The sequence below is a fragment of the Mus musculus genome, chromosome 5, assembly GCF_000001635.26.
Source record: "Mus musculus strain C57BL/6J chromosome 5, GRCm38.p6 C57BL/6J".
In the NCBI taxonomy this organism is placed as follows: domain Eukaryota; kingdom Metazoa; phylum Chordata; class Mammalia; order Rodentia; family Muridae; genus Mus; species Mus musculus.
In genome coordinates, this window is record NC_000071.6 from 36,697,820 (window position 1) to 36,724,167 (window position 26,348).

The window sequence follows — 26,348 nt, forward strand, 5'->3', positions numbered from 1 at the left end:
CCGGGGGGGGGGGGGGGGGGGTGGGGGGTGGGGGGGGGCTTCCTGTGCTCCCTCCCCAGTGCTAGAATTAAAGGCATGCACTCCTTAGGCCAGGTGTGGTAGTGTGCCAACACCCAAGAAGCAGTGGCAGGCCTCCTGATCTCTGTGAGTTCAAGGCCAACCTAGTCTACATAGTGAGTTCCAGGTGTACATAGTGATGTACATAGATGTCATAGTGACATAGTGACACCCTGTCTTAATAAGAAAAAAAGAAAAGAAAAGAAAAAAAGAAAAAGGCATACACTCTTGCTCCCACTTATTTTTTAAATGTGGATACTGGGGATCCAAACTCATGCAGGTGCTTTTACTAACTGGGCAGTCTCCCCAACCTCCCCCCGCCCCCCCAAAACAAAAAACTTTACTTTTGTTACTCAATCACAGGCCAGGTTTTTTTTTATAAACCACTGATTACTAAACCTTGAAGAATTTCCTGAAAGAAAAAAAAATCATAGTAGCTTGGAGGATTTGGAGGCAGTGAGGAAGTCACAGAAGACTGAAAGTGGTTTCCTTTGTCTTAATGAAGTAACGCCTGCAATTCCGACTGTACTGATCGGGAGCTCTGGAAGGTGTGTGGACTGCAGTCTCAGGACCTTTGCACCTGTGGAACCTTTGCCCAGGCTCTCCAGATCTTTGCCTCGCTGGCTCCTTCCCGTTCCAAGGTCAGGTCCAGTGTCAGCCATACATATATACTTTCCCTGATGCCAATTTATAGCAGTCTGCTTCCCAGTCCTGCAGTGTTTCTCGGGTCCCAGTTCTGAGCAATACTTGAGAGTATCTTGTTTGTGTGTTGGTTTTCACATTGAGACCCTTTTTCCAGGAGAGTGGTGTCCTTGTCCAGGGGGTTCATTTATGCAATTTGGTCTTCTATGGCTACTCTTTCGGAGAGCTCAGACTCAGCAGTACCCTGCCTTCCACTTGCCACTCTACACGTGTCTTCCTTAAAGTTGCTGCCTACAGATCAGCTGAGGTGAACTCAGGATAACTTCGGCTCTGGTGCCATAGCTGTGGTCCCCAGGGAACACAAATGAGGCCAGAGGCCCCTGCTGAAACAGAGTAGCAAAAGAAGAAACAGTGGCAGAGCTCCCATTCATCTCTGAAAAAAAAAATCATCATCATAGTTGTGTTTGTTCGCTCGCTCTCTCTCTCTCTCTCTCTCTCTCTCTCTCTCTCTCTCTCTCTCTTGCTCTCTGGCTCTCATTCTGCCAGTGTGTGTGTATGTGTGTGTGTGTGTGTGAGAGAGAGACAGAGAGAGAGAGAGAGAGAGAGAGAGAGAGAATCTCAGGTTCAGAGACATAAACCACTTATCTGACCCCTGCACAAAGACACATGATGGGTGGGTGGAAATGACAACCACCCCACCCCCACCCCCACCCCGATTTGACTCAGATCTTCTCAGCCTTAGTAGGGGTCCTGGAGGGCGCCAGCGGAGGCAGAGTTTGCCACACATATGCCTGGTGAATGACAGGCTAGAGTTGGAGGGTGTTTTGTGGCATTCGATAACACTCTGGTGAATTGAAGGCAGAGCCAAGCCTCCTCGGAGCTTGGATCTTCTTTACCCAATCTCCCTGATTGAGCCTCAGTTTCCCCATCTATACAGCAAGGGGCTTTGGGAGGCATGAACTGGGTTACTGGGTAGAAACCAGGCCCCACTTGCCTTACCTCACTGCCACAGGAAAGCTAATACCATCCTCATCTTTAAAATGCTCACAATAATCGTGAGTATCAGACATCAAGGATTGCTTTTGAAGGAAATGAGCCTCCTACGGGGTCCAAAACAGTACCCTATTCACAGTAAGCCAAACACCAGCATTAGCTCCAGGCTTCCAGAGCTCTGATCCTACCTTGCTTTCGATGTTTCCTCTTCCCCGTCCCTTCCTTTTCCTCTGCTTCACTCCACTCATCCCTATGTGACCTGGAGGCTGACGAAAGCAGCCTCAGAGCCTGCAGCCTGCCATGGCAGCCAGGCCTCTGCAGAGCAGGCTGCTCCTACAGGACTCCTGGGTGACCTCATTGGAAAAAGGTAGAGCAGCCATCCCCTCTCCACAGAACCACTTCTGCTCTCTCCAAGCTCAGCAAGGCAGAGAGAGGACTGCACAGAAGCAGCTCCCAGCACCAGAGCTGGGCTGGACCTAGACCCCTCTCACTGACCTCCAAGCCTGGAGCTAAACAAGTTAGTGGCTTTTTTCCAGGGTACTGGGTAAAGTGGTACTCTCACCCTCAGGATGGCACCATCATGACCATATCTTTCTTCCAACCACGAGGTGCCTATATGTGACTTCCATACCTCAGCACTCCTACCAGCCCCACAGCATACTCACATCCAGTGGACTGTCCTCATCCTCACTAATGGCATCTGCAAAGTCTTGCTTTTCAAGGAGGAGAGACACACAGAGGTCCTAGGGGTGAGGGTTCAATGTATCTGTCTTACGGGACAGTTCTACCATGATGTTCCCAGGTCTTTACATTGCCCAATCTCGTTCAATTCCCAGGAAAGGAGAAACTACCACTATCTTTGTCTTTCAGGTTAGGAAACTTGAGGCTTGAGAGAATTAGCTGTTTTCCCACCAAAAGTCATGGCTCAGGTATATGGGCAGAACTGGAAAACAAAGTCCTGCCTCAATCCTATCGTCTCTCTCCGTCCAACAGTGCAGGGTACTCAGGGTTAGATTCTTAGGAGGTATTTGATAAGCACAGCAGCAACAGTGTGTCCACAGACCCTCCTGGAGAGAACTATTCAAAGTTAAGATACAATGTTATTAACCCTGAGAAATACAATAAAAAAAAAAAAAACAAATGTGGAATCTCTTTAGTGGCAATGTCAGCAAAAAAACTTCTTTAGGGCAGGACCTTTGTGGTATAGGCTAGAAGGAGAAAGATCCACCTCTTCCTGGGGCTGGGGAGACAGACAGCAGCATACCTGTCATGCAGGAGGACCTGAGTTTGATCCCCATCAGAACCTAATGGCTTCTGAGGCACTACATCTTTTGGTCGCCTTAGGCTCATACACACATACACATATGTGCATGTGCACATACACAAAAAGAGAAAAGGAAGGACGGGAGGGAGGAAGAGACCCAACTCTTTCCAGTCAGGAAGGGAGGACGGGCTGTGGGGAATAAATATATCAGACACCAGGAAAAGCAAGGACAGGGTCCTGAGGTAGGACTGGGCATAGTCCACTGAGAAACTGAAAGCAACTGGACACAGCTGAGGGGAGTCCAGGTGACTTTGACCAGGAAGGAATGTCTATCTACATACCGAGCACAGATAAGCCAGGCCTTCTGTGCTGAGGGGTGGAGTTGGAAGTTTGCTAAGAATGCTGATGAAAAATGTGCGCCAAGTTCACTGTGGATAATTCCTCTTTCAATTTACCAGTTTCAATTGTGGTTGAGCTGAGTTCAGACCACACTGAGGGTGTTCTCGGACCTAGTTTACAACTCAGTGTGAAGATGTCCTTTAGGCAAGGCTAAAGGACATCATCATTCAGAAATGAGCCCCCAGCTATCAAAAGAGCTGTGTCACAGGAAGAGGGACTAACCTCTGGGTGGCTCTTGCTGAGATATTCCAGGAGAACTTTGTCCCTTTCAGGACTTCTGCCTCTTCCCTAGTGTGCTCCTAGAACCTCTGAAGGAGGGAGATGTGACTTGCACTTTATCCCTGATAATGTCCTCAGCAGGTGAAGTCCAGTTATACAGTGCCAAAAGCCACATCTGGCCGCAAATGCGGCTTCATTTCTTCATCTTCACACTGAGGCTGTTAAACACTTAGAGCAGAAAGTGTGCTGAGAACTGGAGCTTCATGCCAAAATCACACTCCAGGAAGCCAGTCAGTCTCCAGACTGCTAGTGGTGGATGCTTACATTGAGCACCTGCTGTATACACTGTACAGAGACTGTGATAAAAACATATACTTACAGAGCCAACAAGAGGGCTCATGGAGGCGGCGGGGGGGGGGGTTTACAGAGATGTCTCAATGGTTGAGAAAACTTGCTGCTTTTGCAGGGGACCTGAGTTCAGTTCCCAACACCCACATCAAGCAGCTCACAAACAGCAGTAACTCCGGTTCCAGGGGATCTGATTCCCCCTGATCTCTGAGTGCAACTGTATGCATGTGGTATATATAAACACACTCACGCATATATATATACATATATGTATATATATATGTATATATATATGTATATATATGTATATATATACATATATATGTGTGTGTGTATATGTATGTGTATATATATATGTATATGTGTATATGTGTATATGTGTATATGTGTATGTGTGTATGTGTGTATGTGTGTATGTGTGTATGTGTGTATGTGTGTATGTGTGTATGTGTGTATGTGTGTATGTGTGTATGTGTATATGTGTATATGTGTATATGTGTATATGTGTATATGTGTATATGTGTATATGTGTATATGTGTATATATGTCATGCCAACTTAACAACCCTAGCTTGAGCCTAGGAGCCCATGAAAAGGTGACACGCACGTGCACGTGCACCACTCATGAGTAAAATAATGACTTTTAAAAAAAATTTTTCTACACATTTTGTTTCATTGTAACTTCACCTACCATTCTCAAAGCTCCTTGTTTAAGGCAGGCATGGTGGCAGGGGCTGGGAGGTGGGTAGGGGGGTTGAGGGGGAGGTTGCACTCAATTCCAGGTGCTTGGGGAGCTAAGGCAAGAGGACTGAGAGGTCAAGGCTAGTCTGACAATACTAGTGTGACCCTGTCTCAAAATAAAAGTACACACCGGGTTGATTGGCTCACACTTGTAATCCTGGTACTCAAAGTGCAGAGGCAGGAGGACTGCAGTGATTTTGAGGGCAGCCTGAGCTACATACCAATACTCTATCTCAAAATAATAATAGTAACAGATAAATAAAAACTTTAAAGGGTTTGAAAGCCATATATGGTTCATACCCATAATCCCAGCACTGAGGATGAGGGACTGAAGAAAGTTTGAAGTCAGCCTAGGCTACACAGTGAATGCTGTGAATTCCAGGCTAGGGCTAGCCTTGGCTTCAGAGTGAGATCTTTCTCCAAAAATAAAAATAAAATAAATAAAAATTAAAAAGGGGGGAAGAGAAAAAAAAGATTGTCAGTAGATGTAGCTCCGTTTGTAGAGTGCTTCTCTAGCAGGAACAAAGTCCCAGGTCTGCACCTTATAAACAGGGAGGGTGGGGTGGCATTCAGAAGGTGGAAGCAGTTGAAGACCATCCTTGGCTACTTGCTTGAGGCTGGCTTGGGCTGTCTGAGGCTCTTTCTCAAAACAAAAGCCAGAGTTGTGACAGTAGACTGCCTAGCATCTGCAAAGTCCTATGTTCCAGTCACACTCTCCCTTCCGGTGACCTCTCCGATTTAAATATCTGTGGGTGTCCAGAGAACACCAAGAGTGCCCTTGAGACTGATGAGAGACTATGAGTGATAATCATAAACTTGGGTGGCACTTCCCTACAGTCTATGATAGACAGACACTGCAGTACCAGATGCGGCTTGGACAAGAGGCTATCTGAAGATCCCTACCACTGTGTGATCTTAGGCTTAAAGGATGACTTGAGGATATTCATGGTGCCAGGTTCTCGGGAGTAGGAAAGGAGGGTAGTGGTTACCCAGGGAGTGCCACGGGTTTACAACCTTGCTTGGGCTATAAAGAATTGATACTAACAGCTAATGATGCTATGCTCTTTATAGGGGAAGTGCATATAATTGATGTTTATTAAAATGGACATAATATTTATGTTTACACACCATAATTATTTCAGTCCTATGACAATTCAGGAAGTAGTCTCTTCCAAGAAGAAGTGACCTGAGGTAAGGAGACTTGATGCTCCCAACCCACCCAACCCAGGCGACTGTCTGGCACGAGGCCTGCCCAGAGTAAGCCTTTAGTCAAGGTGACCAGAGGCACCTTTTCCACCAACGCACAAAGGCTTCCGGAGCCTCATGGACCCTCAAGTTTTCTAGCCTTGAACAGGCGCTCTACCCATGCCAGACCACTAGTGTGGTTCGAATATGGCTAACTCTGGTGGTTCACGTGCTGAAATTCCATCCTGGGTTCTAGTGTGGTGATGTGGAAATGACAGAACCCTGAGGAGGTCTGAAGAAGGTGGCTAGGCCACTGCAGCCTTGCCCCAGGAAGAGATTATTGAAGCGCCTACTGGTTCCTACGAGGCAGCCATTTTGTGTGTACTCAGTGGCCATCTCCCCTCACTCCCAGACTGGGCTGGGGTTATTTCTCTCCTGTACTTATGCTCAGAATCGCTATTTAGGAATAATGCTAAAGTGACTCTTCTCTTCTCAGCCTCATCCCTTCTTTGTAGAGCAGCTTTTATATCTCCTATACTTAAAGAATGACTTTGCTGCTGTCTGCTTCACCAGTCAAAGGGGCTTCAAGACATGCGCCAGACAAGCCGCCGCTGCCACACACTATAAGGAGTTACAGTACCCAGTGCTCAGGGCCCTACTGTGCCTGTGCTCCTTGGTTTTGGTAGGAGGCATGGCCTTGGCCAAGGTTGTACAGCCAGGAAGTGGTAGAGAGGGCTCCATGTCCAGCTGCTCAACACTGTTTTGTGCACACGATGGGGTGTCTCCTGTCCATGATGGCTTTTTCCTCAGAAAGTCTTCCCTCTGGGGAGCTTCTCTCAACAGGAATCCTCCCATCCAGAGAGCTCCTTCTTTCTCCATAGCACCTCTCTCCTCTACAGGGCCTGTCTTCACACAGGCCCTCTCCCCTCACAGATTCTCTCCCTTCCACAGGCCCTCTCCCCTCCTCTGAGCTCCTTCTCTCCACAGAACCTCTCTTTTGCACAGAGCCTCTCTCCTTCACAGGGCCTCTCTCCTTACTAGGCTCCTCTCCACAGGGCTTCGCCACAGGGGGAAGAACCTCTCTCCTCAGAAGGCATCTATCCTCCACAGGGCCTCTTCCTTCACAGGGCCTCTCAGCTCCACAGGGCTTTTCCCATCTGGAATGCAATGTACTCGTGAAGTCACAGAGCGCATTGTCAAGGCCAGCACCATGGAGCCTGGCTTGTCCCCCGTGTTCCCAGTGGTGAGAAATGGGCCACAGCACAGACCCATCCTCCGTTCCCTGGGGAAAAGATGAAGAAGACACCAAGTAGCTGCTGTTCCTCTTAGTGACTAAATAGCACCCAGCCCCTGAGGAGTGCATGTTCCTTAGTTGCTCTGTTGGAAAACAAAAGCAAACCGGGAACTAGACACATGCAAGAATTATATAAAAGCTCTGTTTCACATCTCATTTGAAGGCATGATAAAACAAACATAAACAAACAAACAAAGAATACATGCTGGAACCCTTGGCATGGCTCAGCAGGTAAAGGCACTCACTGCCAAGTGTGACAACCCGAGTTTGATCCTTTGAACTCATAGCGTGGAAAGACACACAGGCTACTGCAGGTTGTTCTCTGACACCCACTCTCCAACTGTGCTATGTGCCCCCCAACACAGACATAAAATGTAATAAAGTTATTTTTAAAATGGATGATCAAGAAGAGGACCAAACATCATCCATGGGAAATCCACTCAATTTAAGGTCAAACCCAACAGCATCTAATATCTCATTTATTTCCAAAATCAAATGGAACGAAGACTGGCAGTGTCACATGGCAGCCTGACCTAGAGAAGGGAATGGGATGTAGTCGTCATGGCCACGGCCACGATGGCTTCATTCACAGCATGCCAGGACAGCCCATTTCTGCCTGGAAAACTTCGGGCCTCACTGTCCCTGGGGCTGGCACAGGGCCTGTGTTTTCCCCTCATCTTGAGGTGCCCAGAAAAGCCTTCTCCCAAATTTCAGTCTCCTAGACAGCACCAGCATTACTAGGAGTGAGCCTGCCTGGAGAAAGTCAGGCTTGGAAAAAGAAATTGGCCTGCACTTGAAATCCAGGAAACAGAACAAGCTTCTTTTGTCCCTAGGAGGGCTGACAACTCAGGGGACAGTAACGCCTAGGCTTTCTGCGCTGGGAAAAGCAGAAGAGACAGAACTAAGGTCAACTCGGTGGGTGATGGGATGGTCTTGGTTTTCAAGTATCTACCGTGTGCAAGGGGACACAGTAGGTACACAACTCTGTGTCATGCTTAGATATCCCTAAGGCCCTCACCTCTTATGAGATGAGGAAATAGACTCTGAAAGAGAGCAGCAAGTTCCTCAAAAGCATAAAGCAAGAAGATGACAGAGTCACCCGACAAGAGATTGGAACCTAGCCCCATCTGTGAAGACTGGTTGCTTCTATTTTCATTAAATACTGACAATGTCTCAAAAACCCACAGTAATTAGCATTCTAGAACCAAAGTCTAGATTCCTGCCACACATCTTGAGGATGGTTGGCCATAGGAGATGCTTAACAATCACCCTACATCACAGCTAGCGAGTCTTTGTTCACTTGTAGCAAAGGCCAAACTCAAGCCAAATGAGGAAGCTTTTCAGCCTCCTTCCCTGCACTCTCTTCTCTGTAGGTAGCTCTACAGCTATCTTGTTTGGAGGGAGATGGCAGGCTCTTGTTCTGATTCACACACACACACACACACACACACACACACACACACACCTTCTTAATTTTTCTATTGCCACGACAAAACACCATGTCCAAGCCAACTTATAAAAATGTATTGCAGGTTTGCTTCCAGCTGCTTGCAGAGAGACCACAAACATGATGTCGAGGATCATGGCTGCTAGAGGAGTAGCTTATCGACAAGTAGGAAGCAGAAGGTGAACTGGGAATGGTGTGGGCTTTCAAAATCTGAAAGCCTCCTCCAACAAAACCCCATCTCCTAATCCTTTCCAAACAGTTCCACAAACTGGGGACCAAGTTTTCAGACCCATGAGCCTATGGTGGAGGGGTTGTTCTCATTCAGACCACCACACTCCCTTTGCAGGTCATCCCCCTAACCCCCACCCCAAATAAATGTGTGCATGGTCTTAAGTCACGTGTTCCCTTGTCTTTCTTCTGCTGAACTTCCACTTGGTGGTCTGTCCAGAGAGTCAGTCGGTGGCTCTCACAGGGACCCTCTGCTTCTCTTCTCCTCACTCCTCATTTCTCCCTCTGATTCCTCACACCCACTTTTCTCCTTGAGGGACTTAACAGCCACAATATTTCTATTGCATGCACACATCCACCATTGTCTGTTTTGACCTTATGTGAGTTTTGAGATTTCCTTTTCTTCTTCGGAACTGTCTCATTCTGGCATCTGCTAGGGAGGCTTCTCAGAAGCCCCAGGACCGGTTGAAGAACTTCTCCTGGATGGAACTGTGGTCTTCCTTTGCAGGCTTTAGCAGAGATATCTCTGTCCTCTTGAAAGTCTCACTGAACCAAGCCATTGGTTAGGGGACCCCTTTTCCCTGTGATGCCAGACCTGATTTCTGCCTGGAAGAATTCCCTTTCTCACCCCTTCTTACAGCCATAGGCCAGCAATCCTCCAACCGCCTAGAGGCTTTTATGGCATGTCCCCTCAAAATCTCTCATATGTAGCTGGCCGGATAACAGTACATGTCATGGCTACCACTGGCCAGAGAGCAACATGTCCGACTTCCAGATTTAAAAGGATCTTCAATTATTAACATGATGGAATACCATCCAAAGTTTCCTGCAGTCCCACCTTTATCTGTCCCTGCTTCCATCCTTCTGCTTGCCTGTTCTACCTCTGAGGTCATCCTTCTCCATCAGTCTCCTAGACCTGGTCCCTCATCCTTCTCCACCAGTCTCCTAGACCTGGTCCCTCATCCTTCTCCACCAGTCTCCTAGACCTGGTCCCTCATCCTTCTCCATCAGTCTCCTAGATCTGGTCCCTCATCCTTCTCCATCAGTCTCCTAGACCTGGTCCCTCATCCTTCTCCACCAGTCTCCTAGATCTGGTCCCTCATCCTTCTCCACCAGTCTCCTAGACCTGGTCCCTCATCCTTCTCCACCAGTCTCCTAGATCTGGTCCCTCATCCTTCTCCATCAGTCTCCTAGATCTGGTCCCTCATCCTTCTCCATCAGTCTCCTAGACCTGGTCCCTCATCCTTCTCCACCAGTCTCCTAGACCTGGTCCCTCATCCTTCTCCACCAGTCTCCTAGATCTGGTCCCTCATCCTTCTCCACCAGTCTCCTAGACCTGGTTCCTCATCCTTCTCCACCAGTCTCCTAGACCTGGTCCCTCATCCTTCTCCACCAGTCTCCTAGACCTGGTCCCTCATCCTTCTCCACCAGTCTCCTAGACCTGGTCCCTCATCCTTCTCCACCAGTCTCCTAGACCTGGTCCCTCATCCTTCTCCACCAGTCTCCTAGACCTGGTCCCTCATCCTTCTCCACCAGTCTCCTAGATCTGGTCCCTCATCCTTCTCCATCAGTCTCCTAGATCTGGTCCCTCATCCTTCTCCACCAGTTTCCTAGACCTGGTCCCTCATCCTTCTCCACCAGTCTCCTAGACCTGGTCCCTCATCCTTCTCCACCAGTCTCCTAGATCTGGTCCCTCATCCTTCTCCATCAGTCTCCTAGACCTGGTCCCTCATCCTTCTCCATCAGTCTCCTAGACCTGGTCCCTCATCCTTCTCCATCAGTCTCCTAGACCTGGTCCCTCATCCTTCTCCACCAGTCTCCTAGACCTGGTCCCTCATCCTTCTCCACCAGTTTCCTAGACCTGGTCCCTCATCCTTCTCCACCAGTCTCCTAGATCTGGTCCCTCATCCTTCTCCATCAGTCTCCTAGACCTGGTCCCTCATCCTTCTCCACCAGTCTCCTAGATCTGGTCCCTCATCCTTCTCCACCAGTCTCCTAGACCTGGTCCCTCATCCTTCTCCATCAGTCTCCTAGACCTGGTCCCTCATCCTTCTCCACCAGTCTCCTAGATCTGGTCCCTCATCCTTCTCCATCAGTCTCCTAGACCTGGTCCCTCATCCTTCTCCACCAGTCTCCTAGATCTGGTCCCTCATCCTTTTCCATCAGTCTCCTAGATCTGGTCCCTCATCCTTCTCCATCAGTCTCCTAGATCTGGTCCCTCATCCTTCTCCACCAGTCTCCTAGACCTGGTCCCTCATCCTTCTCCATCAGTCTCCTAGATTTGGCATTACAGCAGATGTCCTGCATAGCTTTTCTCCCTGGCAAAACCTGCTTCCTAACCCACCTCCCTGCCATACCTAGTTCCAGCTTCTCCGGGGGACACCCAGGTTCTCTTTCTCTGGCAAAACTCTACATATCTCCTAGCAGGGCATAGCAGGGGCACTTACTATGGTCATCCTTCCTTCATGTGTAGTACCCATCTCTAGAGCTGTCAGCCTAAAAACCAGCCATTGCGTCTTATTGGGAAACCTCACCATGCTTAACCAAACTCTCTGATCGAATCAGAGGAAGAGCCTCAGATTCTCTTTGTGGTCTGACGTATTCTCCACCCTGATCTACGTGGTGAACATCACCCACCTCCCCTCTGAAAGCATCTCTGCCAAATCTCCCCACTCCCTTCTGCTTCTCACTCTTCTACACTCATCCACCACCAGCACCAAGTCCACAATGGAGTGGCCATTCATTTCCTCAATGGGCTTGTGGAACAAACCTGCCTTCTGGGGAAAAAGAGCCCACCTCACCTCCATCTGCAGTTTCCCCAGCTAGACTCTTAGATCCAGGCAAGTCTTGAATTCTCAGCCCTTCTAAAATGGTAAGTCCATCTCCACCCAGTTTGCTACCCCGGGGAGAGCACTGGAGACTCCCTTCATTGCTGATCATGAGTTTATATATTTATGGCTATTAATAAATTGTGACTCCCCTCAGCCTAGAGGGAAAAGACTGTACTTTTATACCTTGTAAATACTGCTATGTTTACATGATATTTAACTTTTTCCAGGATGTTCCTTAGTGACAATAATGACTAATCTTTATTCTCATAAGACCACAGGCAAGAACAATTTTAGATCTTCCTGGATATGTGTTTGTTTACCCAGACACCCTAACCTTAATTAACCCATCTATATTTAAACCCTTCTAATCTAAGTTAGAATACCTGTCTCCTTCATCTTTTTATTTTTATTATTTTCATGGCAAATACACTATTTCTAGGCTATAGCTATGTTAAAACACCAACTAGCCACACCTGTATCACCAAAACTTCAATTATGAGTATAAAGAGTTAAACTGTCACAGGCCCAAAGCCAAAATTATCCTGGGTTTTCTTAATATTTTTAATAGCCAATTTGTTACCCTCCCATGTATATGACAACATTTTGTAAACTACTAAAGGGGTTTAACTTTAAAGAAATCTACAACGGCCCTATTAAAACCCGTACTCTCCGATGCCTGTCCTATGATCTCCTCTAAAGAAAAAACTTCCAACTGCATAGGCATACCTGGTACCTGTTCTGCTATTAACTCTCCTATTTATTCTCTGTCCCCTCATTGCTCCTGCCCATCTATTTACAGCCATGCCTCTCCCCGTTTCTCTCATTAACCTCACATTCTATTGAGGTTCTGGGGGCCGCTCCAGGTTTAGTCCTTCTGTGGGGATTCTGGCTAGCTTCTCTGAGCTTTAGCCCTTCTGCTGAGGCGCTGATGGCATCTCCTCTTTCCTGGGCTCTTTGCTTTACTTCTGGGGTTCCAGTTCCTCCTTTTTAGGCTCCTGACCTTACCAGAGACATTGTTCTTCCTTCCCTTCACCTTGAAAAGCTTCTGGGTTCTTCTGAACCCCTGTACACTGTCCATTATGCTGATCTATGAGTTCCCCCATTTCGAGAGGTAGATAGACTAAGGCTCACAGATGTTCATCTGCCCCCTCCCCTGTTTCCAGGATCCACTTGACTCACAAAACAAATACTTTCTCCCCATTGGGCACCACTCAACGGTGTCTCTAAGCCCCTCCCAGTCTTGTTTTATACTTACACGATGTTTCCTGGGTGTCTCTATTGTCATGTAGTGAGGTCCATATATTTCCCATGTTGGATTAAGGAGAGAATACCAAACTCCATGATTTCTGTGGGATAAGATTTTGCCTTAAGAAGTCTGGATGTTTTTCCAGCATGGAAAAGAAAGCCGGAACACCTAAGCAAGTTGTGGAAGCTTTTCTAAGGTCAAAATTCAATCCAGATCTACTTAAATTAATAGTTCTCTTAAGTTATTGTTCTATTCTTGGTAACACAAGCACTGGCTCAAAAAGAAAAAAATGTATTCTGTTTGAAATTTATTTAAAAGTATTCAATGGTAAGCTTTATCTATACATTACACAGAAGTTTAAAAGTGCCAGATGAGTATAGCTGACCTCCTGGGTTTTCAACAATTTATATTCCAAGGCCTACACCAATGTAGACAGAGGGATTAGGAGGGACACTATTTTGCCCCTTTGCCGTCCAACATCAGTTAGGTCCCAGGTCAGCCCTAATGAGTTTCCTGCCATCTTGTTCAGGAAGACTGTGGAGACCCCACCACATGGACCCCATGTCCATGAGGACAGGAGGTCCCTGAGGCTCAGACCCTCACGTGGCCCTGATAGGAAAGGGTGAGTGATTGTGGCCACCTGCGTGGTCTTAGCCTCCCAGCAGGGAAGTGTAACCAAAGTTAAAACAATTGGTAACAATATAAAACAAATGAGCAATGGATATGGCTTTACCTGTCTCCAGAAGGGCTGCTGATGTGCCAGGTGGAGGGGTCATGGCCACCCAAGCTGTAACCAAGTCAAAAGAGCCTCGTGTTTTTCCTGACATGGTCATGCTGCTGTTCATATATTTCCGATAACTCTGCTCTTGTCAGCAACTCAGATCTTTATAATAATTCTGCTCTTATCTGCAACTCAGTCTAACAACTCAGACTACGGCCACCCCCAATAGCACCATCCCATCCGTGAACAGCTCTAAACCTGGATCTTTGTCGTAAAAATGGGTTTAGTCTGTTAAAATCTAGTAGTGATCTATTCATCTATTAATCTCTGAGCCTCCTGTACTCAACTACTGCCTTGTTTGCAGCCCACTGACACTCTGATAATCCAGTAGCAATTGAACTCCACCTTCCAGTACCTGAAAATCAGCAAGAACAGACGCCCTAAAGCTGTCAATCAGGAGCAGTCAGATGACTGCCCATCCATCTCCTAAAAGACTTCAAGGTGTCAACTCTCCGGCAGAGAACATTAGGCAGCTAGTCAGAGATTAGCAGACTTGGAGGCCATTGAGGAAGGGCCCTGCCCTCTGTCTCACAGCTTCCTCTTTCAAATTTCCATTAGTAAGCTGTCCCAAGAGCCTCCTGAGGAGGCTGCCAGACCTCATCCAACAAAGGAGGAACTGAATGGACCTCTACTGCCCTCCCTCCCTGCCTATCTGTGGAAACAAGTCAGGAATGCTTGCCATTTGAAAAGTTCTTCCATCTTGGTTACACAGTGACAAGATTTCTCGGAAACACATTACTTGTTTAGTAATCCGGACCTAAAGCCGAGATCCCTGCCACTGCCACACAGGCCCTGTGTACTCCTGGTGACTGGGGACCTTAGGGGATGTTTATTCATCATCTGGCATTCTCTCATCCGCGGCTCACAATTACTTGGTCATTAGTAGCAAACAAAGGCCCATCCAGGACCCAGAAAGGAAGCTTTCGGCCTCCTTCCCCGCATCCCCTTCTACCCTGCAGCTACCTTATTCGTAAGCCATGGCTGGCCCTCGCTATCGTTACAAAGACTCTCTCTGCACTATTTTAAGTAGCTCATTCCCTCTTCTGTCTTTCTGCCTTGCTAACCCCTTTACCCACCTGCAGAGATCTTTGGAGCCCAGACCCTGTGGAGGATGTGGAGCCCTGCATGTGACCAGGACCAAGGTAAGGTATCTTAGCTTGAGGCCCTCAGAATCTGACCACTAAACAAGCATGTGTTGGGGGTGGTAAGTTGGAAGCAAGCAAGTTTCCACAATACTGACCCGGCAAAGATGTGAGATCTCCGCCCCAGGAACTCTAGAGGCTAAAGGGAGGTAGGTATCCGATGGAGGTTATGGTAATTGGATCTTGTGATGGCATACGTGAGATTGCCACACCCTCTGCTCCTCAACCTCCCTGAGCTCCCCACTGCCCTACAGTTCTGAAGCTCTTGGCTCCGAACCAGGATTGCGCATCCTGCCCGTGTGCCCCTGGCCCTTTGATTTTCTCTCCCGGATCACATTTGTCACTCTGCTAGCCTTTGCCACTTCCTGGAAGGCCCGGCACCTCTGCTTAGCTACCGTTTTCTCCAACGTGACTCTTCTGGAAGCTTTCACGTTGGGAGGAGGGAGCGGGTGAAAGGTCTCACTCAAATCTCTCTGCGGTTCTGGAGCGAGCTTCTGCCTCTCCCAGGAGGCGGGGCCCTGCTTGCTGGGCTTTGCCTCCTGGGGCCCAGCCGAGGGCCTGGCACCCAGGACCTCTCAGGGCAATCCGAAGAGAGTAATGCGAAAGGCATGCACGCTGTCCACAGCCCAGTCGCTGGCCTCTCTCCTGGGCTATTTTTATTTCCTCCCCCCTGCAGAGCTGAGGCCCAGGGGAACAGGTTCTCCGCTGTAGCCAGTGAAACCTGCTGCAGATCCAGGACACTCGCTTGGGTTACGCCTCCCCGAGGCCGGTGGGTGTGGCCACGTGGTTCCTCCTCGCAGGCCAGGGAGCTCTCTAGCTGTGTAGTCGCCAGGAAGTCCCGTCTCGGTAGGCCTGCTTTGTCACTCCAAACAAGTCAGGTCACCTTTCTCTGTCAAAGGCATGGAGATCAAGCTCTCTGGCAGGCCATGTTAAGGGTCAAATGATACATCGCCAGGACTGATAATTATTTTCGTGTTTATTTTTGTGTGAAAGTATATATGCTATATATGTTATACACCCACCCACACACACACACATACACACACACACACACACACACACACACACACACACACACACACATATATATAATATGTACCTGTGGAGGATGAAGGGTGGCTGAACAGGAGGCCAGAGGACTGCGTCAGGTGTCCTGATGTACCACTCTCTGCTTTATTCCTTTGAAATACAGTCTCACCAAACCTGGAACTGGGCTAATGGCCTGCAGGCCCTTGAAAGCCTCCTTATCTCTGCCGCCCACAGTGCTGGGTTTGCAAACATGTCCAATGGCTCTTTAACTGGGTACTGAGGACCTGAAGTCAGGTCTTCATGTTTGCTCAGCAAACATTCTTACCATCCAAGCCATCTCTCTCGCCCCTACCGACGGCTAACCATACTATAAGTGTTAGATCTAGAGCAGAGGAGCTACAGAGTTACGTGACACAAAATTAGAAATACAGCAAAAAAGCCTCTACTCAGTGCCAGCCTGATGGAACCCGCAAGGTCCCAGGTGGCTATCCCTCCGGAAGTCAGCCAATGTTCCCTCTAGTAACATATTTATACACATGTTACTGTCATGGAACACCTGGGCTATGCTATATCCTTCTGCACATAGTGGGTTCAGAGATGGCTATGTTTATATGGCACCTGTCATTATCGGATTCATAATTAGTGGATTCAAAGACCTTTCCAAGATTCAGCAGCCATACAGCATTGCCTTCTGTTTTCTGAAATTTACCCCATTTTATTGATAGGAAAAACAAGCTCAGAGAGGCCAGGCAACTTGACACAACTCGCACAGCAGGTTGGTGGTGGAGTTAGGAATTGTCCCTAATTGTCCCAATTGGTTTTGGACTCCAAATCTGCCCTTGGAGCCACCTGACTCTATTTCTGTGACCTCTGGGAGAACCTCATCCCAGGACGAGTGCAGTAGCCCATCTCCACAATCATTGCTGAGTACACTTGCCCTGAGCCATCCCAGCGGGGTCCCCGCATCCTATGAACAAGCACAGGGAGGAACGTGAGGGTCTGGCCCTAGCTTACCTGTGAGCCTGCCTGCCTTCTGGGGGCACCAGGCCCAGGATTGATAGAACCTTCACTAGACAGAGGCAGACCACATCTCTCACAGTGTCCCATGTTCAGAGAGGGACCTTGTCCTGTGACACACTGTGAGGAACAGAATCTGCCCTGCCCTTCCCTGCTCCAGGAATGGGTGGCACCCCAGAGCATTGCTGGAGTCCTGTTCCTAAAACTGGCAGCTGAGCATACTCATGAGAGATGTTGTAGCTCACCCAGGGACCGGGAAGGGAGGCACCCTTCTCTTACATTTTATAGATGAAGAAACAGAGGGCCAAGGAATGTGAAGGTGGCCTGCCTTAGGCCAGAATTCCAGGCTCCACAGCCCAGCTCCATGAGTCACTGGCTCTGTGGCCTAAGATGAGTGACTTAAGCTCTTGGATTCTTGGTTTGCTCATTGTACAAGGGCAGTGCTTAGGAGCTAGCCCTTGGTAGCTTAGAAAAAGTACTTTCGTGGAGAAGACAGTGGCAGGGAACAGCTCCAGGCTCTGCTCACGACCCTGTGCAAGTGGCACCTGACCCATTGAAACAGCATCGCCCATGGGGAGCCAGCCTGGCTGACAGCATCCAAAACAGTGCTCTGACCTAAGAGAGACCAACCCAGGGACGCTGTCATCAGCACCACTCTTGGCTTCTGGAAATGCATGGAGATGAAAAGCCTACTGGGCTGTACTGATACACAACTCCACTTGCCTAGGCTGGGTGCAAGCTAGAGAGGCCGGAGGAGAGGGGAGTACACACAGAAGCTGCGGATGCCTAGGACAGTGACCTTCCTGCCCAACCACCCTTATGCCTAACCATATCTTGTGAGAAGGCAGAGCTCCCAGAAAGTACCTCTACTTACTCTGAAGGGCCAATCCCCTTGCTAATAGCCAGGGCCCAGTGGCTATTTTGGGTCTGCTCAGCAGAGAATATTATTCAAGGTCACTTCTTCAGGATAGATTCAAATTTCAGTTATGACCTTTGGGTAGATCCCTGCCTTCCTAGGAGTTAGGATCTCTTTTAAAGGGTTTGGATACTTGTCTGTGAAGAGGCTGGGGTATGGCTCAAAAGAGGGGGGCTGTGGTGGGTGGCACATAGGCCTGTCTCTGACACTTTCCACCTATGGCAGGCTCCTCATATGTAGATTAGTCCATGGATATGGTGAGCAAGGTGATAGGAAAAGGGGAGTCAGGGTTAGACAGGGGATCAGTGGGACACACACGTAAGGGCCTGTGCTATGTTCAGTCCCCAGTACCACAGGAAAAGAAAGGAAAGGAGAAGGGAGACAAGCTAGGCTTGGTGGCTCATGCTGTAATCCCAGCACTAAGGCGGCTAAGGCTGGAGGACCATCATGAGTTTCAGACCAGCTTAAATTCTAGAGTGAGAGAGCTCCAGACCAGCCACAGTTACAGAGGAAGATCCTGTCTTTTAAGAAGGTGGACCAGAAGCTATGAATATATTTCTCCTTAGAGGTGGGCTTTTAATGTCTTCCCACTAAGTCCGACAGCTACTTATTTCTTTTTTTTCTGCTTGTTTTATTGTTTCTTTTAGTTTTTAGATTATAATTATGTAATTTTCCTCTTCCCTTTCCTCCCTCCAAACCTTCCTATATACTCCTCTTTGCTGTCTGTCCTGTGTGTGTGTGAGAGAGAAAGATGCTAAGTTAATGTCTTTTTTATTAGATATTTTCTTTATTTACATTCAAATTTTATCCCCTTTCCTCATTTTCCCTACAAAAAAAAACCCTATCCCCTTACCTCACCCCCTGCTCACTAACCCACCTACCCCTGCTTGCTTCCCTGTCCTGGCATTCCCCTACACTAGCTTTCACAAGACCAAGGGCCTCTCCTCTCATTGATGTCCCTCCCACAAGGTCATCATATGCATCTAGAGCCTTGAGTCCCTCCATGTGTACTCTTTGGTTGGTGACAGCTACTTATTTCTACTAAAGTGATAGTGGCTTCCTTTACTGAGGGCCCTGGGTAGATCTTGGGCTTGAGTCTGTAGTCCTTCTCCATTGTAGGAGCTTGCTTCTTCAAGGACAGGACTACAGGGGGTATCCTGCAGCCTGCAATGCACCCAGGATCCTGTAGGAAAGTGGGCCATAGAGGGGACAGTCTGAACTTTGAGCTGTGTTCACATTTGTCCCCAGTTAACTGTGCTTGTATCCTTTCAGAATGGGCCAAGCAGGTATCTTTGGGGCTAGGAAGGGAGAGATAGCTACAGTCAGGCAGTAAAAGGGATTCCTGGGGGAGGAGTACATGGGAGGTGAAGGAGAGGAGGTGGGAACAGTTGCCTGTGGGAGGGAACAGAGCATGTGCCTATAGGGCCAAGACAGCAACAGCTCTGAGCAGCTGACTGGTTCTTATGGGTGCCCAGTGGCATCCCACAGGCCTCCAGCCGTAGGGCTATGAAAAAGGCATCTGGACAGCTCAGGGAATGAGGTCCCAGCTGGGCTCTCTGCCGAGGCTGGAGTCCTAGAACCTGGACACTTATTCCTTCTCACCAGATGAGGAGAGAGTGGGTTCCCAACTTTTGTGCCCTGACAGATTCCTGGACTAGGGAAGACAATTGGGTACCCCAGAACCCTCTAAGAAACCAATGGCAATAGTGCCCTAAGGAAATTGCTCTAGCAGTGATGTCTGAGACAGAGGGAACAACCTCCTTTCAGGAGGGGCAGGCTGGTCTATGTGTCAGCTCGGACAGGCTGTAGTCCTACTTAGCCATTACTAGAGCCACTGTTTGTTGGCATTCCGCAGCTGTGATTTGTAGCCTCTATCCATAGTTAAGCAAAGAACATTGCCCTCGTAGCTCACTCAAGCAGCTGAAGGTCTGAGCAGCAAAAAAAAGGAGATTTCCCTAAGGAAGAAGGAATCCTGCCTGAGTCCGCAGCTTGCTGGCCTGTCCTGCACATTCCAGAATGGCCCAGCCAGCCATGGTCCTACAAGCCTATTCTTTTGCATACGCCTTCCTATGCCTGGAAAGAGCCTGACTGGCACCAGGAGAAAGCATCATAGTGACTCCACAGCCCTCTGCTCAGTTATTCCTTTCTAGAACTGCACATAGACCTAGAGATTGTAAATAGCATTTGAAATACGGTTCTGTGCATTCTTACACAAGACCCTGCCCTGCACAGGGAAGTAGTCAGGGAGGAGCCTGAGAGATGCTGGGGGACTCTGAACCAGGTTCAGTGGAACAAAAGAGCTGGGTAAGAGACAGAAGCAGACATGATTCTAAACAAAGATCTAGAATGCAGTGTGCACTTTACACAGCACCTGCCTGTGTTGTGAAGATTAGCCAGAGACCTGGGGAGGTGACTCAGTCCCTGAAGCGAATGCTGTGCCAGTGTGAAGACCAGCATGCCAAGCCCAGGAGCACCAGTGTGTGCCTACAATCCCAGCCCCAGAGAGGTGGAAGCAAGAGGTTCCCTTGGGCTTGCTGCCCAGACAGTCTAGCTGAATCAGGGCGCTCTGGATTTAGTGAGAGGCCCCATCTCAAATAAACACACACACACACACACACACACACACACACACACGGAGTGAAAGGGAGACACAGAGAGTCAGAGAGAGACAGAGACAGACAGAGGGATAGAGATTGGCCTAGGCTGGGCAGAAGTTGAGTGGAGGCCAATCGCAGACAGGGTTCCCTACAGCCAGCAATGGCTTCTTGGCTACCATTAGCCCTTCATTCCTTTTCATAGGCAAAGATGATGCTGTCGGGGAGCAACTGGGGGAGGGGAAACAAATGATGAGGATCCTCACCCACCAGGTGTACAGAGTTCCATAAGACCAGGTGATTGTTCAGTTTTAAGAATAGAGAAACTCAGTTTCAAAGATGGGACGGACCTGTCTGGGGCCCTAGGTCAGTGAACTCGATCCTCTGTCACTGTTACCCTCCCCCCATCTCTTCCTCCCCGTGTCCTTCCTTCTCTCTTTCTCTTCTTCCTTCGTCTCTCAGCCTTTCTTTTTTGGACTAGTTAGACTAGATTTTAAAACAAAACAAAGCAAAACAATCAAATAAGCAAACAAACAAAACAGGGGGCTGGAGAGGGGGTCCAGCTGTTAGGAGCACAGATTGGTTTTCCAGAGACCTTAGTTCAATTCCTAAGACGTCAGATGGCTCAGGACTGCCCATGATGCCAGCTCCTGGGAGAGCCCATGCATTTGCCCCCCTTGGCACCGTCACTGCCAGGCAGACAGGCAGGCAGGAACACATGCACAGACATACACACACAATTAAATGCAAAACGAAAACAACAAAACAAACCAAAAACATAGTTTTTGTGCTTGACAGACTCTTGTAACCACACCTCCAACCAAGATACCAGACAGTGCGGTCACCTAAAATATTCCTTGAAATCCCTTCCCTTTAACCCTTCCAAAGCAGACTCCATTCTGATCATGTCCCCATAGATTTCACTTACTTTTGCCTATTTTGAATTTCATATGTATAGATGTAGGCTGATCTTTTCCTTTTCTTCATTCATTCATTCAGCTTTAATTGTTAGGTGGTGTGAGACTAGAAGTTCATATGAGGATCACCTGTAGTCAGCTCTGCCGGCTGTGGACACAGCTTTTCTGTGCCACATGTCCCTCCATGTGCACATCTCCATGGGTCCTCACTCGGCCCAGCCTCCCATTTCCTCACAGCACACTGACCCACTTTCCCCTGTGGAGCTGGCTGCCACGTGCTCCCCTTGCCTGAAATCTCACTTCACAGCCCTCGCACACTCAAGGAAAAGCACTAGTGTGTCGAGCTACCTTCAACATCTGGCTTCAGGCAATGCCAGGTGAGTTGGGCACACATCTTGTTCCCAGAGAGCTTGCTCATTGCTCACCAGTGCTCAGCACTTGTGCTGAGCTAGGGGCTGTAGGCAAAAGTGTACAGAGCCTGAAGGTGAGCTGTGCATGCGCAAGAGGAAAGAAGGGACTGTGGCAGGCCAGGGGTAGGAACAAGCAAGCGGGAAAGGAAAGGGGCCCCATTAGGGCCCAAGGATGGGCTGGTAGAACTTGGCTGACTCCAGACCTTCTGTGTATGAGCCCTTGAGCACAGGAATGTTCTGAGCAAAGCATTGTCACAACCTTGGCTTTATAAAGGCTAGAGCTCTGTCCCAGTTAGCCAGCCACTCCTCACAGAAATGGCTGCTGAAAGTTCAAGATCAATGTGCTGGCAGCCTTGTCATCTGCAAAGTCCTGGTTTCTGGTGCAGAGGGCACCTTCTTTTTGTGTCTTTATATGGTTGGAAGGAGCATGCCGTTCTCTAGGCTCTTATTTATTTATTTATTTATTTATTTATTTGAAGACAAGATATCCTACATCTTCAGATTCCTCATATAGCTGAGGGTGGTCTTGAACCTGATCCTCCTGCCTCTATCTTCTTAGTGCTGGGATTAGAGTGACACATGCCACTACACCTAGTTTTTTATTTATTTATTTTTTAATTTATTGATTGATTGAGTGGGTGGGTGGGTGGGTGGGGCATGGTCACAGCATGCAAGGGTCAGAGGCCAACTTGAAGAATTCAACTCTCTCCTTCCATCATGTGGGCTCAAGAGATCGAACTTCGATTGCTAGGCTTTGAGGCAAGCACCTTTATGTGCTGTGCCATCTTACCAGCCCCATATTCAATCTTACGGTATGCTGAGGATAGAACCGGGACTCTGTGCATGCTAAGCAAGCACTCTACCAACTGAGCTCCATCCCCACACTCGGGATCTCCCTTATCAAGAGACAGAGACAGAGTGTGTCTCTCTTATCAAGAGTGCTAACCCACTCATCAAGTTCATGGCTTACTCATTTCTGAACCTACTTCCACCTACACCTGCTATGTCACCTTAAGAGTGAGAAGCCAACATGTGAATTTGGGGGTGACAGTCAGCATGAATTGGGAAGCTGTCCAGGGCTCACAGGACAGGTCCCCTCTGTCTTCTGTATTGCCATTGTAAGTCATCACCACCAAAGGCAGGGAACCCCAGACTCAATGCAATGCAAAAATGCACCAAGGACGTCAGGTACATGATTTTAAAACCACCACAGTTTCATCAGTAGAGTGCTTACCTACCATGCACGAGGCTCTAGGTACAATCCCCAATGCCAAATCCATAAAATGATCACAGGACACAATCAGACCTGTGAAGTGATTGGCTATATATAGTTCAGTGGGGACTTCCTTTGGTGATAAACAGCAATGTGGAAGTGTAAGATAAATAAATCCTTCCCTCCCCTACTTGCATCTTGGTCATTATGTTTGTGCAGGAATAGAAACCGTGACTAAGACAAGGAAGGACCTTTCTCTGTAGTCAGCTATCCTTCCATTCTGCAAGCACAGCTCACAATGGCCCAGCATGGGGACTGAAAGTTTAGTGGTAAGAGGGTGGAACATAAACACCGACCACGCACGAGACACCTCTTCTGGGCCAGCATTCTAGATCTTGTTTAATTCTAACAGCATCTGAGGATAGACAGATGCAGAGTTGGTGCTTGGGGCCCCTCAACTGCAGAACAGGAGCCTGCCAGTGTGTGATATGAGGCAGTGGGGGTGGAGCTGGGAAGAAATAAGGCTGAAGGCCCAGGCAGAGCCAGATAATAGCAGGCCCAGGCTCAAAATTCCTCAACTGGGGGATGACTTCATCTTTAGGCTGTGTGGCTTCCCTGGAAATATTCTCAAGTAAAGAAACTTGAGGTCAGATTTTGGAGGAAGAGAAGAAAGTAAGAGAAGCAGGCAGAAAGCTGGTACATTGGTCTGAGAGACATGGTGAGGGTCTCAGCCAGACAGGTATAACTCTCTACTTTCAAAATCTTGAAGCCCATGTGAGTCAACGATCAGGACATTGAGGACAGTCTTTTCAAAGGAAATCATGAGCCTTCCTCAAGTCCTTTTATTTTAGGAGCAAAATTTGAGTTTACTGGTTCTAGGACATGGGGAAGGCTTGCTGCTGGAAGAAAGTTCACAGAAATCAATCGGCTAAGTCCAATTGAAAGACTGAGGTCAGCGTTCTCCAGACAGGCCAGGTTTCTGTGGTTCTGAGTAACCATCAGCTGGCTTCAGATGTTCCAGCAGGCAAGCGGGCAGTAGTACAGCAGGGGTACAGGCTACAGAGCCAGGTTGGGTGCCACTCCTGCCATCAGTAGGGTTCACAGAGGCCACACTCCAACCTCAAGTAAGACTGAAGCCTAGGCAGGGTGGTGGTGGCACATGCCTTTAATCCCAGCACTTGGGAGACAGAGGCAGGCAGATTTCTGAGTTCAAGACCAGTCTGCTCTACAGAGTGAGTTCCAGGACAACCAGGGTTGCACAGAAAAACCCTGTCTCAAAATAAATAAGTAAATAAATAATATATATGTAAATATATATTAATATTATATTATATATTATATATATAGGAGCCTCTTCCCAATTCTTGCTGCCTACTTTGTGGGCTCCAAAGAGGGACACCCTAGGCCATCTCCAGGAGGGCATCATCAGTCACAGTCTTGATCCGGATTGTCCACTGACGCCAGGCACGGACTTGGAGTATTTCTGTATACTTTGCTCTTTTCTCCTCCTGGGAGCCATCATAAAGTCAGCCAGGCAGACTCAAAGCCATGTCACTGTGCACACAGACTTTAAGCTCCAAAGGACTGACTTGAGACCCTGGTCTTGTGCTGATAGCCCTGAGATCTAAGGTATGGTGTTCCCTCTCTCTCTGACCTTCTGTTTTCTCACTGATCCGCCTCACTGGGGCTCCGTGGCAGCGGCGGCTGCATTTTGCCTGGAGGACCCTGCCAGCATCAGGAGAATTTGTACCTGGGTTTGGAGGGTGAGATCTTAGTTTTGAAGTGACAGATAAGGAAGCCTGAGAGGGCGAACCACATGTCTTTTGTGGTTTTTCTGGTTGCCTTTGCTTAGGGTGCTGCCTAGAATCTTACACACACCCAGCTGCTGTTTCCAGCCACCACTTGAGGCCAGAAGAGCCTTTCCTCCCCATTCCTAAGTGACTCAGCTTCTGTACAATGACTGGAGGCCATCTGGACAGTATCCAGGTAGGCCTTTGGAGACATTTTTGAAGAGTAGGAGTGTACTGTCTTAAAGAAGTCCGGGGTGTGGTGTGATTAGTGCCCAGAGACTAGTCGAGCTACCTACTTTGTGATCTCACACAGCTAGCTAAACCTGACACTCAATCCTTCGCTCAGTGAAGATCCAGGATGAGTCAGACAAGTCCTCTGTAGCCCTCCTAGTCCTGAGGGTTTGTGTGTGTGTGTGTGTGTGTGTGTGTGTGTGTGTGTTTGAGGCAGAGTTTCTCTGTATAGCCCTGGCTGTCCTGGAACTCAGAGAGATTCTCCTGTCTCTGCCTCCTGAATGCTGGGATAAAAGCGTGCAACCACCACTGTCCAGCTCCTAGTTCTGAGTTTTATGAGAGAAATGGACAGGGAGACAGTGACAGACACTGTGAGCCCTTAAGCCAGAAAAAGCTGGCAGCTAGAAGGGGGAGGGGCCCTGGAAGAGGGGAGACTAAGAGTCATTGTTCTCTTCTGTTCCATTGATAGAAGAACCGAGTTTGTCTCAGAGGTTAGTTGATTTTAAATTATGATGTGCTTATATGAGCAGTACACATGTGTGGTGGAAACACTCCAGAAAACTGAACACTTCCCATTGAGAACCCTCCTTCCCTGCCATTCCCAGGAGGACTTGGTGGCTCTTCACAAGCTCTCAGTGTGAGCTTCAGGAAGCATCTGCGAGTATGGAAGCTCACGTGTGCAATCAAAGGCTTGGGGTCCGTGACATTGTGGCTGCCTGCTGAGTGGTCGCACTGCGCTCGTTCCCTGACCTGTGACCTGTAGTGAGAATTTTGGCTTCTTTAAAAAACACAGAACTATTATAAGAATGCGGTTTTTGTTTTAATCCCAGGTGTGGAATGCGAGGCTCCTTCCAATCGTCCCACAGTAGCTGACTGTGGTTTGCCTCATGCTCTGGCAGAGGTGGGATTTTGCCAGCTGCAGATAGTTTCTGCAAGTGTGTGATGTTTGGAATTCTGGGGGCTCTTTAGAGGGTAAATACTTGGGTCCCAAGAGCTGGGAAACTGTTGATTGGTAGCAGAATGCCGTTGGTTTCTGTTGGTCACAGTTTGCTAAGTAGTTGTAAGCAAAGAAAAAGAAAGAAGAAATCAGATATCCGGATGGCAAAGATCAAACTTGCCCCCAAGGAACTTGATGCCCTTAGTTAACAGGAAGTGTTCTAATGATATTGTGGACTCTTTCTTCTCTTATCCTTTTTTTCTCTCCTACGTAATGTTAGGGGATTGAAAGGGAAGAAGTAAAGGGATGGAGAAGGGTGGGAGAAAGAAGAACCCACAAAGTAGCCAGAAGAACAGCTACAGTGACCTCAGACATATCTTAATCCAGGTGACCTCTGAAGATATGCGAGAGCTGCCAAGGAAGAAGGAGGTGAGAGTATCAGTCCCTGGTACCCTTTCCCAACATGCCCAGCTCCCCA

At 48.3% G+C, this 26,348-nt stretch overlaps 2 long non-coding RNA genes across 14 annotated transcripts, besides 1 other annotated feature; one reads left to right on the top strand and one right to left on the bottom strand.

Annotated features, from left to right (window-relative positions):
• Positions 1 to 414: 414 nt before the first annotated feature.
• Gm32725 lies at positions 415 to 16,470 on the bottom strand. Of its 11 annotated transcripts, none has more exons than XR_003955896.1 (5): positions 15,916 to 16,470; positions 15,212 to 15,705; positions 13,627 to 13,680; positions 12,903 to 12,993; positions 415 to 1,132 (listed from the first exon to the last, which is right to left on the bottom strand). It is a non-coding gene; the product is annotated as a predicted gene, 32725 (long non-coding RNA). The 11 variants fall into 11 exon arrangements; XR_003955895.1 differs by having other exon boundaries at positions 14,915 to 15,705; XR_003955894.1 differs by having other exon boundaries at positions 14,751 to 15,705.
• Positions 13,152 to 17,547: an enhancer, noted in NCBI's record as "VISTA enhancer mm1054". NCBI's record gives its function as "enhancer in: heart[10/10]" and the evidence as "EXISTENCE:transgenic organism evidence [ECO:0001131][PMID:17130149]".
• On the top strand, positions 21,500 to 25,889 carry Gm33017. 3 transcript variants are annotated; one of them, XR_376899.2, is made up of 4 exons: positions 23,484 to 23,651; positions 24,260 to 24,541; positions 24,765 to 24,898; positions 25,539 to 25,889. It is a non-coding gene; the product is annotated as a predicted gene, 33017 (long non-coding RNA). The 3 variants fall into 3 exon arrangements; XR_376900.3 differs by lacking the exons at positions 23,484 to 23,651; positions 25,539 to 25,889 and adding an exon at positions 21,500 to 21,666 and having other exon boundaries at positions 24,765 to 25,111; XR_376898.2 differs by lacking the exon at positions 25,539 to 25,889 and having other exon boundaries at positions 24,765 to 25,111.
• The last annotated feature ends 459 nt before the right edge of the window (positions 25,890 to 26,348 follow it).